Below are 15,351 nucleotides of genomic sequence, written 5' to 3' on the forward strand. Positions count from 1 at the left end.
TCTTCATTAACCTTGACAGAAATTGTCTATTTTATTAGTCTTTTCAAAGAACTACCTTTTGATTTTGTCGATGATTTCTGTTGCTTGTCTTCTAGTTCATTTTTCTATTTTCTTGAGTTGAAAATTTGGTTCAATTGTTTTTAGTCATTTTGGTTTTTGTAATACAGGTATTTTAAGGTTGTAATTTTCTCTCTAAGTTCCACTTTGGCAGAAATCCACAAGTTTTGACATGTAGAGTTTTAATTGTTCAGTTATAAATATTTGTAGTTGATGTTATAATCTCTTCTTTAATCCATTAGTTATGTAGAGATGTTTTCCTGCTCTGCCTAGCCTTTTATTATTAAATTCTAATTTCATGAAGTCTGTATGATAGTGCTCCTTTGTTATTTTTTGAGTCTTCTTTTATGTGCTAGGATGGGTCAACATTTGTAAACATTCCACACATGCTTGAAGAGAATGTATATTCCCCATTTGCTACATTCAGAATTCTATATGGGTTTTTTATATTAAGCTTGTTAATTCTGTTGTCTAGTCTTCTATATCTTCTTTATCCTTACTAGTTTTTTTTTTCTTATTCCATCTGAAATGTGTTAAAATCTCTTATTATAATTGTGGATTTGTCAATTTTTGCTTAATGCATTCTAGGCCACATCAAGTTCAGTGTTATATTTTCCTGGAAAGTTGTTCTTTTCATCATTAATTATCACCCACTTTTCTTAATACTGCTCTTTTCTCTAAAGTTTATTTTGTTTAGTATTAAGATTGTTATACCATCTCTCTTTTGGTTAGTATCTACTTATTACCATATATCTCGTTCTATGTATTTACTACAACCCATTTCATTCTTTTAGGTGTACCTATTGTAAATAGGATATATAGCTGAATTTTTAAACCAATCTGAAAAATCTCTGTCTTTTAATGGGTGAATTTAATTTGTTTACATTTATTGTGATCATTATTTTATTTGGAATTATTTACAATGTTTCATTTTGTGTCTCTGTGTCTCTTAACTATGTTTTTCTTTCCTTCTTTTCTGTCTTCCATTGAATTAATCATTTTCCCTTTCCGTTTTATTAGTTCATAAGTTATATATTCTAATTAGTTTATCTGAGTAGTTATCCTTATATCTTAACATAACTGATGTAATAATTTATATAACAAAGTCAAGGGTTAATAATGAAATTTCTATCATTTTCCACAATAATATAAGGACTAAGATATCCAATTTATATATCAGCCCCATCATCTATTTTTTTATTGTCTAGCATTTAGTGTCACTTTATTTTTAACTCTCCCATTAGTTAGTTAGTTGTGTTTTACAGCTTAGGCTTACCATATTTTATCAAATCTAAGATGTCATCAATTATAAGAAACACTATTATTTTATGCACCGCCAAGAAAAAAGAGAGGTGACATCAGCAAAAATGGCAACGCAAGGACCTCTGAAAATTCCCTTCTCCATAAAAGTAATGAAAACACTGGCAAAAATTGTCAGAAACAACTTTTTTAGAAGTCTGGAAATTAACCAAAGGCTTGTAGTAATCTGGGGAGCGTTTATTATTATTTTTTAAAAACCAATAGCTGAATCTCAATAAGAACAGAAAGATTTATAACATTTTAACTCTCACTCTTCTCATCTCCCCCTCCCTGGCTCTGCAGTAGCCCTTTTGCTTAAGTTGCAGTAAAAACCAGCAGCTGGCAGCCATTGGAAAGGGCAGAATGGGTTGGTGCCCCTTCAAAGTTCCATTTCCAGAAAAGACTCAAATTACTAAAATCAGAAATTAAAGAAGAGAGAGTACTACTAACCTTACAGAAATAAAAAAGATTATAAGAATACTATGAACAAATTAAATAACCTAGATGAAATGGACAAATTCCTAGAAAGACACAAACTAGTGAAATTGGCTTTTTAAAAAAGTTGAATATCTGAATAGATCTTTAACAAGTAAAGAGGCTGAATTAGTAATCAAAAACTTTCCACAGAGAACCGCTTAGGACCAGATGGCTTCACTGGTGAATTCTGCCAAATGTTTAAAGAATTAACACAAATCCTTCATAAACTCTTCCAAAAAATAGAAGAGGAGGAAACACTTCCCACTCATTTTATGAAGCCAGTATTATCCTGATACCAAAACCAGACAAAGACATCACATGAAAAGAGAACTACAGACCAATATCCCTTATGAATATACATGTAAAAACCCTTAATAAAATACTAGGAAACCAAATTCATCAACTTAAAAAGGATTCTACACCATGACCAAGTGGGACCATGTAGGAATGCAAGATTGGTTCAACACATGAAAATCAATCAATGTGATATACCATATTAGTAGAATAAAAGACAAAAGCCACATGATCATCTCAAAAGATATTGGGAAAGCATTTGAAAAGATGGTATAAGGCTGCTAATTAAACTCTGATGTAGTGCTTTTATTTTACACTTACTGAAATCTTTTTTTACAATTATTGAAAGACTTATTTTGATGTAGATGTTTATCATATATGACTCATGCATATATAAAAGGAAAATAAAAGCAAAATAAATTGATTAAGGTATTCCTAAAACTTCCTCACATTCACATGCAGAGTACACTTGTGCAATGTGAAGTACACTTCACATTCAGAGTACAACTCTTTTGAAGAATTGGTCAATATGCATGTATACTCATGTCAAAGTATGGAAGTAACATTCAAAATTACTGCGGTCCTGGTGCTGGCCTGATGGCGTAGTGGTTAGGTTCACTCACTCTGCTTCGGCGGCATGGGGTTCGCAGGTTTGGATCCCAGGCACAGACATATGCACCGCTCATCAAGCCATGCTATGGCAGGCGTCCCACATATAAAATGAGGAAGATGGGCACAGATGTTAGCTCAGGGCCAATCTTCCTCCGGAAAAATAGGAGGACTGGCAACAGAGATTAGCTCGGGGCTAATTTTCCTCACCAAAAAAAAATTACTGCAGTCCTCATTTCTGCAATGAGTAACATGGTTGTAGCTGGTATTTATAAGTTCCTTCTTCTACTACCAATTTCATATTCCCTTTGCCCTCAGCAAGCACTCAGCCGGTTGTGGTTGTCTGGTAGGATGTCTCAAAGCCTTCATTTCTGAACGGTCGGTACCATTAGCAGTCCTGTCTGTATTGGGATGTTGTAGTTCTCCATTAACTTTTATTTCAGGACATGAGAGTACTAAGCGGTGCCCACAAAAGACTTCTTTTATTCCAGACATACTCCTCCCTGCTCCCATTGTAGAAACCCAAATTCTCTTGATATTCAGGCTCAACCAACCCCACCAGTATGGTAAGTCCTTCTTTGCCTGTTGGTTTGCTGGCATGAAGAGCCCAATGTCGCCAGGTGGCAGTCTCACTTCCAATTTAATGGAACCATGGATATGCCCACTGGTTCCCTTTGGAACTACTTTGTTCCCTTTGGAACCAAGACTTCTAAACCAATGTGTCAGGGACATGAAGCAAAAATTTTGTTAGTGGACCATGGGGATAATAGTGAGAAGAGCCCCTCCCATTTCCACCCTTTAATTCCAAGACCTTGAATCCTGTTTATAGAATAAATGATACCACATTTTGGTCACAACTGCTCAGAGCATATACCACATCCTAGAAGACTGTCTTAGCCCCACAAGGTGTTACCACTCATCTGGTGTTATAATTGAGTCTTCAAAAAGCCATTTCATTGTTTTCTCAGGCCAGCAGCTTCAGGGTAATGGGGAATATGATAAGACCAATGAGTTCCATGAGCCATGAGCCTACTGCCACATTTACTTCATTTGCTGTAAAATGAGTTCTCTCGTCAGAAGCGATGCTGTGTGGTATACCATGACAATGGATAAGGCAGTGGATGGTGGTTTTGAAAGAAGCATTGTGAGCAAGGAAGGCAAATCCATATCCAGGGTAAGTGTCTATTCCAGTGAGGACAAAGTGCTGCGCCTTCCATGTTGGAAGTAATCCACTGTAATCAACCCACCACGACATGGCTAGCTGTTCCCTTGAGAAATGGTGTTATATAGGGGCTCAGTGTTGGTCTCTGTTGTTGGCAGATTGGGCACTCAGTGGCGACAATAGCCAGATCAGCTTTGCTCAATGGAAGTCTATGTTACTGAACCCATGCATAACCTCTGTTCCTGCCTCCATGGCCACCTCATTCGTGAGTCCATTGAGCAAGGACAAGAATTACTGGGGAAAGAGGCTGACTGGGATCTAGAGAATGGGTCATCTTGTCCATCTGAGTAATAAGATCCTTCTCTGCTAAGGTTGCTCTTTGATGAGCATTTACATGGGATACAAATGTCTTGACACACTGTGACAATTTGGAGAGTTTATCCACATATCTCTTCCCAAGATCTCTTTGTCAGCAATTTTCCAATCCTGTTCTTTCCAAGTCTCTGACCATCCAGCCAAACCATTGGCCATGTCTTACAATTAACTTTTATTAATCACTGTAGATCTGTACCTCTTGCCATTTCTCCTTCCAAGTAAGATGAACAATGAGGTGCACCGCTCAGCTGCCCACTGGGAGAATCCTGTCCCACCACTGCTCTTCAGCACCACCCCAAAGTGGGGCCTCAGTGCTACAGTGGTCCACTTTCAGGTGGTTCCTGCATGTCATGCATAATCATTTTCAAGTCCCCAATATTTTCTTCCTCGGTTAACTGGTCCTGGGGAAACTTCTGATGAGTACATAGGTGCTGATTGAAAGAGAGAAGGCAAAACAGCAGAAGTAAGAGCCAACTGCTCATCCAACTTACTTGTTTCTTCTAGACCCATCAAGCCCAATCCAGGATAAACTACTTCCGCTTAATGATGGAGTGATGTATATGATGATATGGATAGCCACAGGGTTGTTTGGGGGACCACTGGGTCCACATTGAAACTGACCCAAGCCAAAACTCCATTAATCATCCAATTACCATAATCTCCATCTATAATTGGTGGGCCACAATGTCATTTTGGGTCCCTAAGCACACAGTGATCCCCAAAAGTCTGGTTATTTCCCCCTCCCCCACGCACAGTCATCCTGGTAAATGGCTGCTGGTCCCTTTAGGAAAGGCTAGGAGGAAGAGTTCTAGCACATTAAAAAGGAGCTACAGTATACATTTTTGGCTGTGTAGCATTCCTCCCTCAAGTGCCTCCCCATCATTCAAAGGGTTTTGGGTTTATGAATTGGCTCAAGGCTGGGAACTGGTTTAGAGAATGCAGTCCTCTATTGTGTTGATTCAGGTCAGACTTCTCTTCACCAGACCTAGAGATTTTTGTTTACAGAAATCAAGTAAGACTTTAGGAGGCTGCCCATCTATTTCAATCCTAGGGACACCATAATTAGCCAGCCAAAGATAAAGCATGCTTCAGGTCGGACTATTCTGAATTATGGTAATCACGTCCACCTTGTCTCTGTCAGTTAAGTGCCACCCAGGAATCCCATCGTCCCCATTGAATTCAGGGAGCTCAATCTCATGGCATCATTTCCCACTGTAATTCCTGTCTTGCAGAGAATCAACACTACAGAGCTCTTCAGAGATGCTAGGACTGACTCCCCTCACCAATGTATTTCTCAAAGCCTTGGCGAGCAGTCCTCTGACCTCCTAGGGGACAGAGTGAGGGGGTGGGTGAGGAGGTTTAAATAATAAATCCAGTCCAGCAGTCTGCTTTCCCTGAGATTTTGGATACCTCCCTCTACAGTATATCAAGAAAGTTCTGAAATCTCAGCCTTATTCAGTATAGGCCCAAGAGAGTTCATATCTGGGTCCAGGTTTCAACCAACCAACTGAGCACACTGTTAGAGCCACTCCCAGCCTCTGATGGTTAAATTAATTGTCAACTTGACTGGGCTAAGGGATGCCCAGATAGCTGGTAATTTATTATTTCTGGGTGTGTCTGTGAGGGTGTTTTTGGAAGAGATTGGCATTTGAATTGGTGACCTAAGTAAAGCAGATGGCCCTCCCCAGTATTGGTGGACAGCATCCAATCATTTTAGGGCCTAAATAAAACAAAAAGGCAGAGGAAAGGCCAGTTCACTCTCTGTGCTTGAGCTGAGACATCCATCGGACATCAGCACTCCTGGTTCTCCGGCTTTTAGACTCACCTGGGAACTTACACCATCAGCTCCCTAGATTCTCAGGCCTTAGATTTGGATTGAATTATACCACTGGCTTTCCTGGTTCTCCAGCCTGCAGATGGCTGACTGTAGGATTTCGTGGCCTCCATAAGTGGGTGAGCCAGTTCCTGTAATAAATCTCTTCTTATCTGTATCTATCTATGTCCTAATGGTTCTATTTCTTCGGAGAACCTTGACTAATACACAGCCATTCAAACTACCACAATGAATCTAGAATCTCTGCTTATACATTTATATCAATAAACTCAGTCAGATCCAACATTATATTCTTTTCATGCCATGATCCGACACCCTTAGGTTCTAGTCTCCTGTTGATATAAGTTGGGGACGTCTTGTAATTCTTTGGTGTGTATGATGCCTCCTCATGGGTCACACTTTGTACCTGACCCCCTGAAGCTTGCCGGGCCTTGAGTCTGGTTATAGATCTAGAAGCAATGACAGGTGGGAATAGGTCTTGAGGAAGATCACCTTTCCCTTCAAGGACACCACCTCAGGAGAGGCCACTAGAGGTTCTCCAGGTATGAGGATATTAACGTCCTCAGAAGGGGAGGATGCGATGCTTCTACTGGAGTTCAAGATTCTTCATCAGATTCTGCCCAGATTCTGTCTCCATCCCAGTTTTTAGGTTCCCACTCCTTCTCAATCAATGGTCTCTAACTTTAACACGAGACCTTGCAAGGTGTGAATTCAGTTGGCGCTGTCATTCAGCCATCCACAGGAATAGACTTCGGGTTTGGTTTCAGAAATGTCAACCTGCACCTCCATGGATAAGGGGTTTTTTTCAGGGCAGACATAAATGCTTTCTGGATCTTGACCCATTTCTTGATCTGAGAATTTAAACCCCTGAGCTCATCATCTTTTTTTCTGCAAATTTCCCAGCGCACTAAGAAGCAACCAACCCACCCCACAGTCCTTATACCCTTTATTTCCACTGAAATGTTCCATGGCAATAGCTATTTGGTCAAAGTCTTGCCTTGTACAGGCCTTGACTCCAGGGGTCTAAAGGTGATAATTTAATAACTGCTTCACCAGCATATGCTAGGGACCACCAGTATCCAGTTTACTCCTGAGAACAGTGTCCTTAATGCCTTGAAATCTACTCAGATCAGAGAACCAATGCCAGATTTCTATCCTTAAGGTTCTGCTCCCCTGGAAGCATCACCACTACCAATAACTGTGTCAGTCGGGGTTGAGTCAGGGAAGCAAAGCCACTGTGAGTGTTATGGGATATGGATTTATTATAGGGATTAAGCCTGACACAATTGTGGACAGAGCTGGGGAAGTGAAGGTCCACTGGGGGAGTTGCAAGGTCAGAGGCAAAGTCACTAAGCAATATGCTTGAAGCTTTGGCTCGAGTGGAATCTAAGAAGCCAAGCTCATGGAGCCACTGAAGTGGGACGCAAAGGGGGGCTTGTAGGTAGGTCTATGGGATGCTGTTACTTCCGGGTCATTACAGCCTCTGTGAATCCACTGCTAAGCATCTCATCCCGGGCCTGGAGCTGCTCCTGGTGAACAGGAAAAAGAGCTGGTTGTGGAGCAGAGAAGAAGGAGGACTGGGACCCAGTGGACCACAAAGACCATCAGAGAATAATGGCAGCCACTGCACTTCCACCTCCCAATCCTTCTTTGAGTCAACTCTCCCCTGGAAGATGTTAGGAGAGGTGTTCAGAGCTTAACCAAGTTAACGATAGAACATTCCAACACATGAAATATAATGTCTCTACAGCTCATAAATTTACAAGTTATAATTTCAGCCATTGATTGAGACTGATTTGCTCTATCAGATCTCCAAATGGCACGGAGTGAGAATCTGAGTGGCTCAACTTGGGTCATATGTCCATACCTGGTCCAAAGCTTATGCCCAAGGGGCAAGAGTCACATGGTGAAACATGGCTGGCTGCCCTCCCCTGGGAATCAAGGGGCGGGTCTCAGAGAAGGGAGTTAAGGCATAGACTAGGTACCAACTCCCTCAGTTGGTTGTGTGTAAAATCGAGAACTTTGGAAAGTTGCTTGTTACTAAGGTGAGGTACCCTGCTCACAGAGAGAGCAGAGCTGGGTCCACGGGGGGAGCTCACAGTCTGTTCTTGGGTGCAGGGATGGCAGGAACCAAAGGGGAAAATGGAAATCCTTGTCATCCACTCAGTAGATTTTCACTGTGTGCTAGGCACTATGTCAGGCTTCAGAACTAGTAATATCAGCTCTCTTGGTGCTTACAAACTGGAAGGTTTTAAATGGTTGGGGCCTGGTACCCAGAGGAAGAAGGGATCAGAAAAGAGATGGAGGCTGGTGGTATCCAGGAGACAAGCAGTTTTCCATCTCAACAGACCCAACCATCACCAGGTGCTCATCGCTGAGCCCACCTCAGCACCATGACCATCACCCAAGAGGCTCACGCGTTCACTCAGAGAAGATTTCCTAAATGTCTGTCACCACGCTAGGAGATTGTTGTGTGTTCTTTTAGGTGATGGCCAGTCAGGTGTGTCCACAAGAGGGGACACAGGAGAGGCTCAGGAAAACAAAGTTTATTATACCCATGCATCCCACAGAGACAAAGCCCGGGGAGGGGGCTCAACCAAGCAGGTGGGGAGACAAGAGAGCGAGGACAGGTGAGCAAATGCCTGTATTGGGAGTCAGGGTGGGGTACACAGGAAAAGGCACGAGAAGATTTCATTGGTGCGTTTGAATGTTACGTGCATTTTCATTGGTGCGTTCATTACGTTCATTTCATAGGTGCGTTTGAAGGTCGTGGTCACGGGCGGGCAGGACGGGAAACCTGTAACAGATGTCAACTTTATCACACTGGTGCACCTGGGCACCTGTGGTCACCTGGGCCCGTGTTTGTGGAGGACGTTGAGGAAGCAGGACAAAAGGGGAGGAAATGAGAAGTTTTCAAATTGACAATAGAGAGCTGGAGAGAGGGTCGGGAGAAGGCGAAAGAGAGGGAGCGCGGCAGGAAGAACCGAATCGGGACGGTGGTTGGAGCTCAGTGAAGATACGCTGGATCTGCTTTCTCCCCCCTCTCCCTCTTTTCCTTCCACCCCTCCGTCTTTCTTTCTTTTCTCCCTTCCTTCCTCCCTGCGCCCCACTCCAGGGGAGATAAGGAAGCTGGGGCAGCCTGTGGCTCAGTGGTTAGCCGTTATATATTACTGATCACATATTTTACAGTCGGCAGCATGAAAAAAGGGCATAAAACTGCAATTAAGTGTCTGAACTGTTGCTATTTTGGAAATTAAAACAGCCTCCATTATCCTCGGTGCAAGTCCGATTACTGACTCAGAGCTGAGGAGCAGTTATTCCCACCACTTTAACCGACTTCTTTCCCATAAAAACCCGTTGTTAATGGGTCCCCGGGGACCTCTGAGAATAACAAGATCTGTAATAAAGAAATTAATAACATGCAGAGCAGGCCACAGCTAAAAAGCTTTTTAGAATACATTAATGGTTCCGTTCTGAATGAGGAATACTTGCACCCAAATACCTTCATCTTTGATTTCTAGTTGGTGCCAGGGGGTGGGAGGAGGCGGCTTCCTGGCTGCAGTGGCTGGTGGGAGGGAGGGTCGTCCCCAGTGGAGAGGGAGTGGCCACCCCCTGCTGTCAACCTCTCTGCAGACAGCAGAGCGTTGGCAGTCCCCAAAGTCTGCTCCCACCTCTCTGCTTCCTTCTATCTTCCCTTTCTCTCTCTCTCTCTCCTCCTCCTCTTCCTCTCTCCCTCTCTCCCCCTCTTCCTCTCTCTCTCTCCCTCTCTCCCTCCCCCCCTCCCCCCCCCCTCCCCCCCCCCCCGTCTCTCTCTCTGTCTCTCTCTCCCCAGCATTCTGTCGTTTCTCTGTCAATTTCTGTCTCCATCTGTTCTGCCCTTTCTCATTATTACTTTCTCCTTCTTTCTTTCTTCCCCATCTCTCTCTTTCTCCTTTGTTCACGCTGTGCCTTTATCTCATATTCTCTCTCTCTCTATGGTTGTTTCTAAATTCTGTGCCTCTAGTTCTCATCGCCTTCCTCTTTCTCATTTTGTTCTTCTGTTTTCCCTCTCTTCAGTTCACTTCAGTTCAGTTCACTATCCCTTCCTCAATTTCTCTCCAATTAAATGCTTCTCGGTGACTTTCTACATATCATCTATCTTCCTTCCTGCCTTCCTTTCTTTCTCTTTCTCAATCACCCTCCTTCTACATCCTGGTCTCCCCTTCTACTTCTCTGTCTGTCCCCACCTCCCCCTGGCTCTCCTGCCTCCCTCTTCCATTTCCCCAGTCCTATGCCTCTCAAAACTCCACATATTCTCTGTATGAATCAAAAGCTCTTTGTCCTTAGTTCATCTAACTCAGAGTTGGGATTTTCCTTGAGAGACCCCATTTGGAAATTCAAAGAAAAGGCAGCTGCCTAGAAAGGGTCAAGTTCTCCTGGAATTTTGTGTTCCCTCTCCATGTGGGGGCCAGGAAGGCCTTTTGGGGGCACACAATCAGCCTCAAGAGGGGCAGAGATTCTCCACACCTTGCCCTCCACTGGTGTGGGGGACAAGAGCTCTGAAATCAGACTACAGTTCCAATCCCGTGTCCTGACTCACTTCTTCACTGGCTGTTGCACCTCAAGCACATCACTGAAACTCTCTGAGCCTCAGTTTCTTCATCTGTAAAATGGGGATAAGAATAGGGAGGTGAATAATTTGTGCCCAGTTTTGCAATCTATCATGGCATGGTAAATGGAAAACAGAAAATAAGATGGCAGAAATCTTTCGTAAGTGACTTTGCAGCTCCTCCCACCAAAAGGTAGAGCCCACTTCCCCATCTCTTGAATCTGTGCTGGCCTTGTGTCTTGCTCTGACCCATGGAATACAGAGGAGTGGCAATATGAGCCTGGCCCTCACTCTTGGGACTCCTGCAGTGGCCATAAGAATAATCCGGGGCTAGCCTGCTGGAGGGTGAGAGCTGACATGGGCAGAGCCTAGCTGTCCCAGATGAACCATCCTAGCGGGCCAGCCCCTAGCCAACAAGGCAGCCGATTGCAGACACGTGAATAAGCCCGGCCCAGATAGCAGAACTGCCCCGCTGGGCCCAGCCCAGCTGCTGACCCCCAGAATCAGGAGCCACATGAATTGATGTTTGGCTTTTGTTTTTGTTTTTACCATCTAACCCTTTTTAAGTGTGCAATTCAGTGCTGTTAACTATATACGCATTGTCGTGCATGAGATCTCTAGAACTTTTTCATCTTGCAAAACTGAAACTCTATCCCCATTAAACAGCAACTCTCTGTCCCCCGGCCCCAGCCCCTGGCAACCACCGTTCTACTTTCCTTGTCTGCAGATTTAACTTCTCTAGGTGCCTCATGTAAGTGGAATCCTACAGTATTTGTCTTTTTGTGTCTGGCTTACTTCACTCAGCATAATGTCCTCAAGGTTCACCATGTTTTGATGTTGTTTCAAGCCCACTGTATTTGGGGGTAGTTTGTTACTCAGTGAAAGACAACAGATAAACGTGCCTTCTTCATTAGTCACATACACACACTTTTTTTCTTCTGCTGATTGATCAAAATTTTTTTACTTTGTCCTCTACAAGTTTGAAAGTCATAATTCTATATTGGTTCTTTTAATGGTTATTCTTGAATTTTTTTGCCCTTAAATTGTTGACACATTATTAAACATGTTTTTCATAAAATAGCTAACGTTAATCAGAATCTGTGTGATTCACCTAAAAAAAAAGCTAAGAAATTTGACATTTTTCTGATTCTTTCTTCTACGTACACACACACACACACACACACACACACACACACTCTTTCAGGTTTGAATTGTGGTTCCAGCTTGTTATGTAAAATAACTTTTTTACTATCCCCAGTTGTTAAAAATTACCAACATGTGGGGCCGGCCCCGTGGCTTAGTGGTTAAGTGCGCACTCCGCTGCTGGCAGCCTGGGTTCGGGTCCCAGGTGCGCACCGATGCACCGCTTCTCCGGCCATGCTGAGGCCACAATTCCACGTACAGCAACTAGAAGGATGTGCAGCTATGACATAACAACTATCTACTGGGGCTTTAGGGGAAAAAATAAAATAAAATTGTTAAAAAAAAAATTACCAACATGTGTTAGCGTTTTGTTGCCCCATTGCTTCCTATAGCCCCCTACTTCCTTCCAGCTTCCTTCTTCTTCTTGCTGGAATTCATCTTTTGTTAGTTCTAGGAGGGCCTGTGAGTAGCATGCTTTCTGCTGTCTTGTATATCTGATACATCTTTATTTCACCCTGAAATGTGAATGATGGCATAGAATTCCAGGTTCAAAGTTATTTCTGTTCAGCTCATTAAAGACATTTCTATACTTGTTTCTTGCATCCAGGGTTGCTGTTGAGAAGTCTGATGCCCGTTTGATTCTCATTTCTTTGTAGGTAATTTCTCTTTTGGGGGGAGTGTCCCTTTTATGATTTCTATAAGTCTAGTAGACAGGTGTTTACACTTTTGAATCCGGTCTCCATATCTCAACTTTTCTTTCATACTTGCTTCTCTTTGTGCCTTGTTCTGGACAGTTCTTTCAGCTCATTCATTTATGCTTCAGCAAACTAAAAAAAAATTCGACAAACTTTAAAAAAGTCAAATTTATTCATTACTTATTTACAAGCTAATTGATTCCTTTTCATAAATGCCTATTTTTATTTCATAACTTCCTATGATTGTTCCATGAACGGGATTGCCTCCTTTATTGCTGACTATCCTGAATATCCTTAATTCAAAGTCCTTTCTGACTGCTCACTCGTCTGTTTCCTTGGGTGACAGACGTTCCTCCCTGTTGCTCTTCAGTAGTGTGGCATCCTTGGGCACTGGGTGACTCTCAGTTGATGCTCACCTTTGAGGAGATCCCCCAACACACACTGTGGCTGCGGCTCCTTCTTCCTGCCGTGGCTTCTGTCTGCTTCCTTCTTTTAAGGATCCCTGTCTGTTTCTAATGCTCAGAACATTCTCTTCCTTGCTTTCGAGTACACTTTGGTTTTAATCAACTTATTTTATAAATCTTTTTCTGCCATTTCCAGGGTTTGATGTAAGATGGCGAGATTTTGGTGCTCGCTTAGTCTCTGCCAGAAAAACAGAGTTCCTGGCCCACTGGTAATTGAGAATTTGGCAAAAGTGTGACCCCAGAGGCTCGAGAGGGGGAGCCCTTTGAGGTCTCTGGTACAGTCTCATCTGCACCTTCACTAATCAGGACCCAGGTCCAGGAAGGATCAGCCACAGCCTGGGTAAGGTCATGAGGAATGCCAGGAGATGGCCCCGGCAGAGCAGGGCAGCCCTCAGCAGCAGCTCCTCCCCCTTCTCCTCCCCTAATCCTCTTGTTTCTGCGATGCTTGTTCCCCCCCTTCCTCCAGCCCCAGCAAATCCTCCCTGGATTGGTTAAAACTCCAGGTTATAGTGATTTTTAAAAAACTACCAGTTTAAGCAAAAGAGGGGATTTATTGGCGGGACCTTGGAGAAGAACTTGGTGAACAGCCAAGCTGGGGAAAGGCAGGGTGCAGCTGAGCCTCTTGGCACCAGGAAACAGAATGCCGTGGGCGTCCCTCTCCGTCTCGTCGTTTCTTCTCTCTGCACACCTGCTTCGCCCTCCTCCCACCACAAACCGGCTTCTCTGGCCCACAGCCCACACGTCCACGTGACAGAACACCTGCCACTGTGGGCTCCAGGGCTGACCATGTCACAGCTCCGGCCGTCCAGAGAGCCTGACTCAACTCTCTCTAGAGGAGGGATCTTAAGTCCAAGGAAAGGACACGCTGGTTCAGCTTGGGTGGACAGCCGTGTAGACGTGGAGATGCGCTGCTCAGACCACCCCCCCACCTCGAGGAAGAACTTGCTGCTCCACTGCAAGGAGGATAGTCAGCTGCCAGCCTCCAGCTGTTAATTCTTTCACGCCTGCCTCAGCTTTTGAGCCAAGGTCATGCTCTTCTTGGAGTGCCCCCAGCCAATGACTGTGGCCCCACAAGGCTGTGGCAGAAGGGTCCAGCGCAGGACTCCTCCAACTGACAGCCTGTGCACGGTAGCTTTCCATGGGGCCAGCACAGCCTGTGTCAGGTCTGCACCACCATCTGTGGCCCCCCTGCCCCCTCCCACTTCCTCCTCCTTTCTCCTTTCACAGGCTTTCTCCCCAACAAACCATTTGCATTCCTAACTCTTTCTCAGTTAGGAAACTGAGGACCCAAGTGACACAGCGGCCCACCCCTTGGCCATTATCTGAGCCCAAGAGGTCAGGATGACCTTGCACAAAATAGCTACTCTCACAGAGGCCACACGCCTGGGAAGGGGGACTGCCCGGAAGAGGAAATGCCCGGGACACTCCTCTTCCTCCTGCAATCTCCAGGTCTGGATTTTTTTAAATTAATACTTTATTTTTAATGGTGGTAACACACACATAATGTAAAATTTACCATCTTAACAATTCTAAGTGTACAGTTCAATGGCATTAAGTACATTCACATTGTTGTGTTATCATCACCACCATCCATTTCCAGAACTCTTCCCATCTTGCAAAACTGAAACTCTGTTCCCAATCAACACTAACTCCCCATCCTCCCCCTAAATCCCTGGCAACTACCATTCTGCTTTCTGTCTCTTTGAACTTGACCATTCTAGGTACCTCATATAAGCAGAATCAGACAGTATTTGTCCATTTGTGACTGGTTTATTTCACTTAGCATAATGTCCTCAAGGTTCATCCATGATGTAGCATATGTAAGAATTTCCTTCCTTTTTACAGTTGAATAATATTCTATTCTATATATATATCCCATTTTGTTTACCCTTTCCTCCATCAATGGACACTTAGGTTGCTTCCACCTTTTGGCTATTGTGAATAATGCTGCTGTGAACATGGGTGTACAAATATCTCTTTGAGTCTCTGCTTTCAATTCGTTTGGGTCTATACCCAGAAATGGAATTGCTATCATGTGGTAATTCTAGTTTTAATTTTTTGAGGAACTGCCAGACAGTTTTCCACAGCACCTGCACCATTTTACATTCCCACCAACTACAACCCTTTTGCACTGGGAATGCACATAATGCACCGAACTGTGCACTTACAGATGGTCGAGATGATAATGCTTATGTGTATTTTACCACGGTTCCTCCACATCCTCACCAGCACTTGTTACTTTCTGGTTTTATTGATAGAGGACATCCTAATGAGAATGAGGTAGCACGTCTGTATTTCTACTGGGACAGGCGCCCAGCCATCCCCACTGACAGGGTGAGGCTGGTGTCCTGGAA

The sequence above is a fragment of the Diceros bicornis genome, chromosome 28, assembly GCF_020826845.1.
Source record: "Diceros bicornis minor isolate mBicDic1 chromosome 28, mDicBic1.mat.cur, whole genome shotgun sequence".
NCBI lineage: Eukaryota > Metazoa > Chordata > Mammalia > Perissodactyla > Rhinocerotidae > Diceros > Diceros bicornis.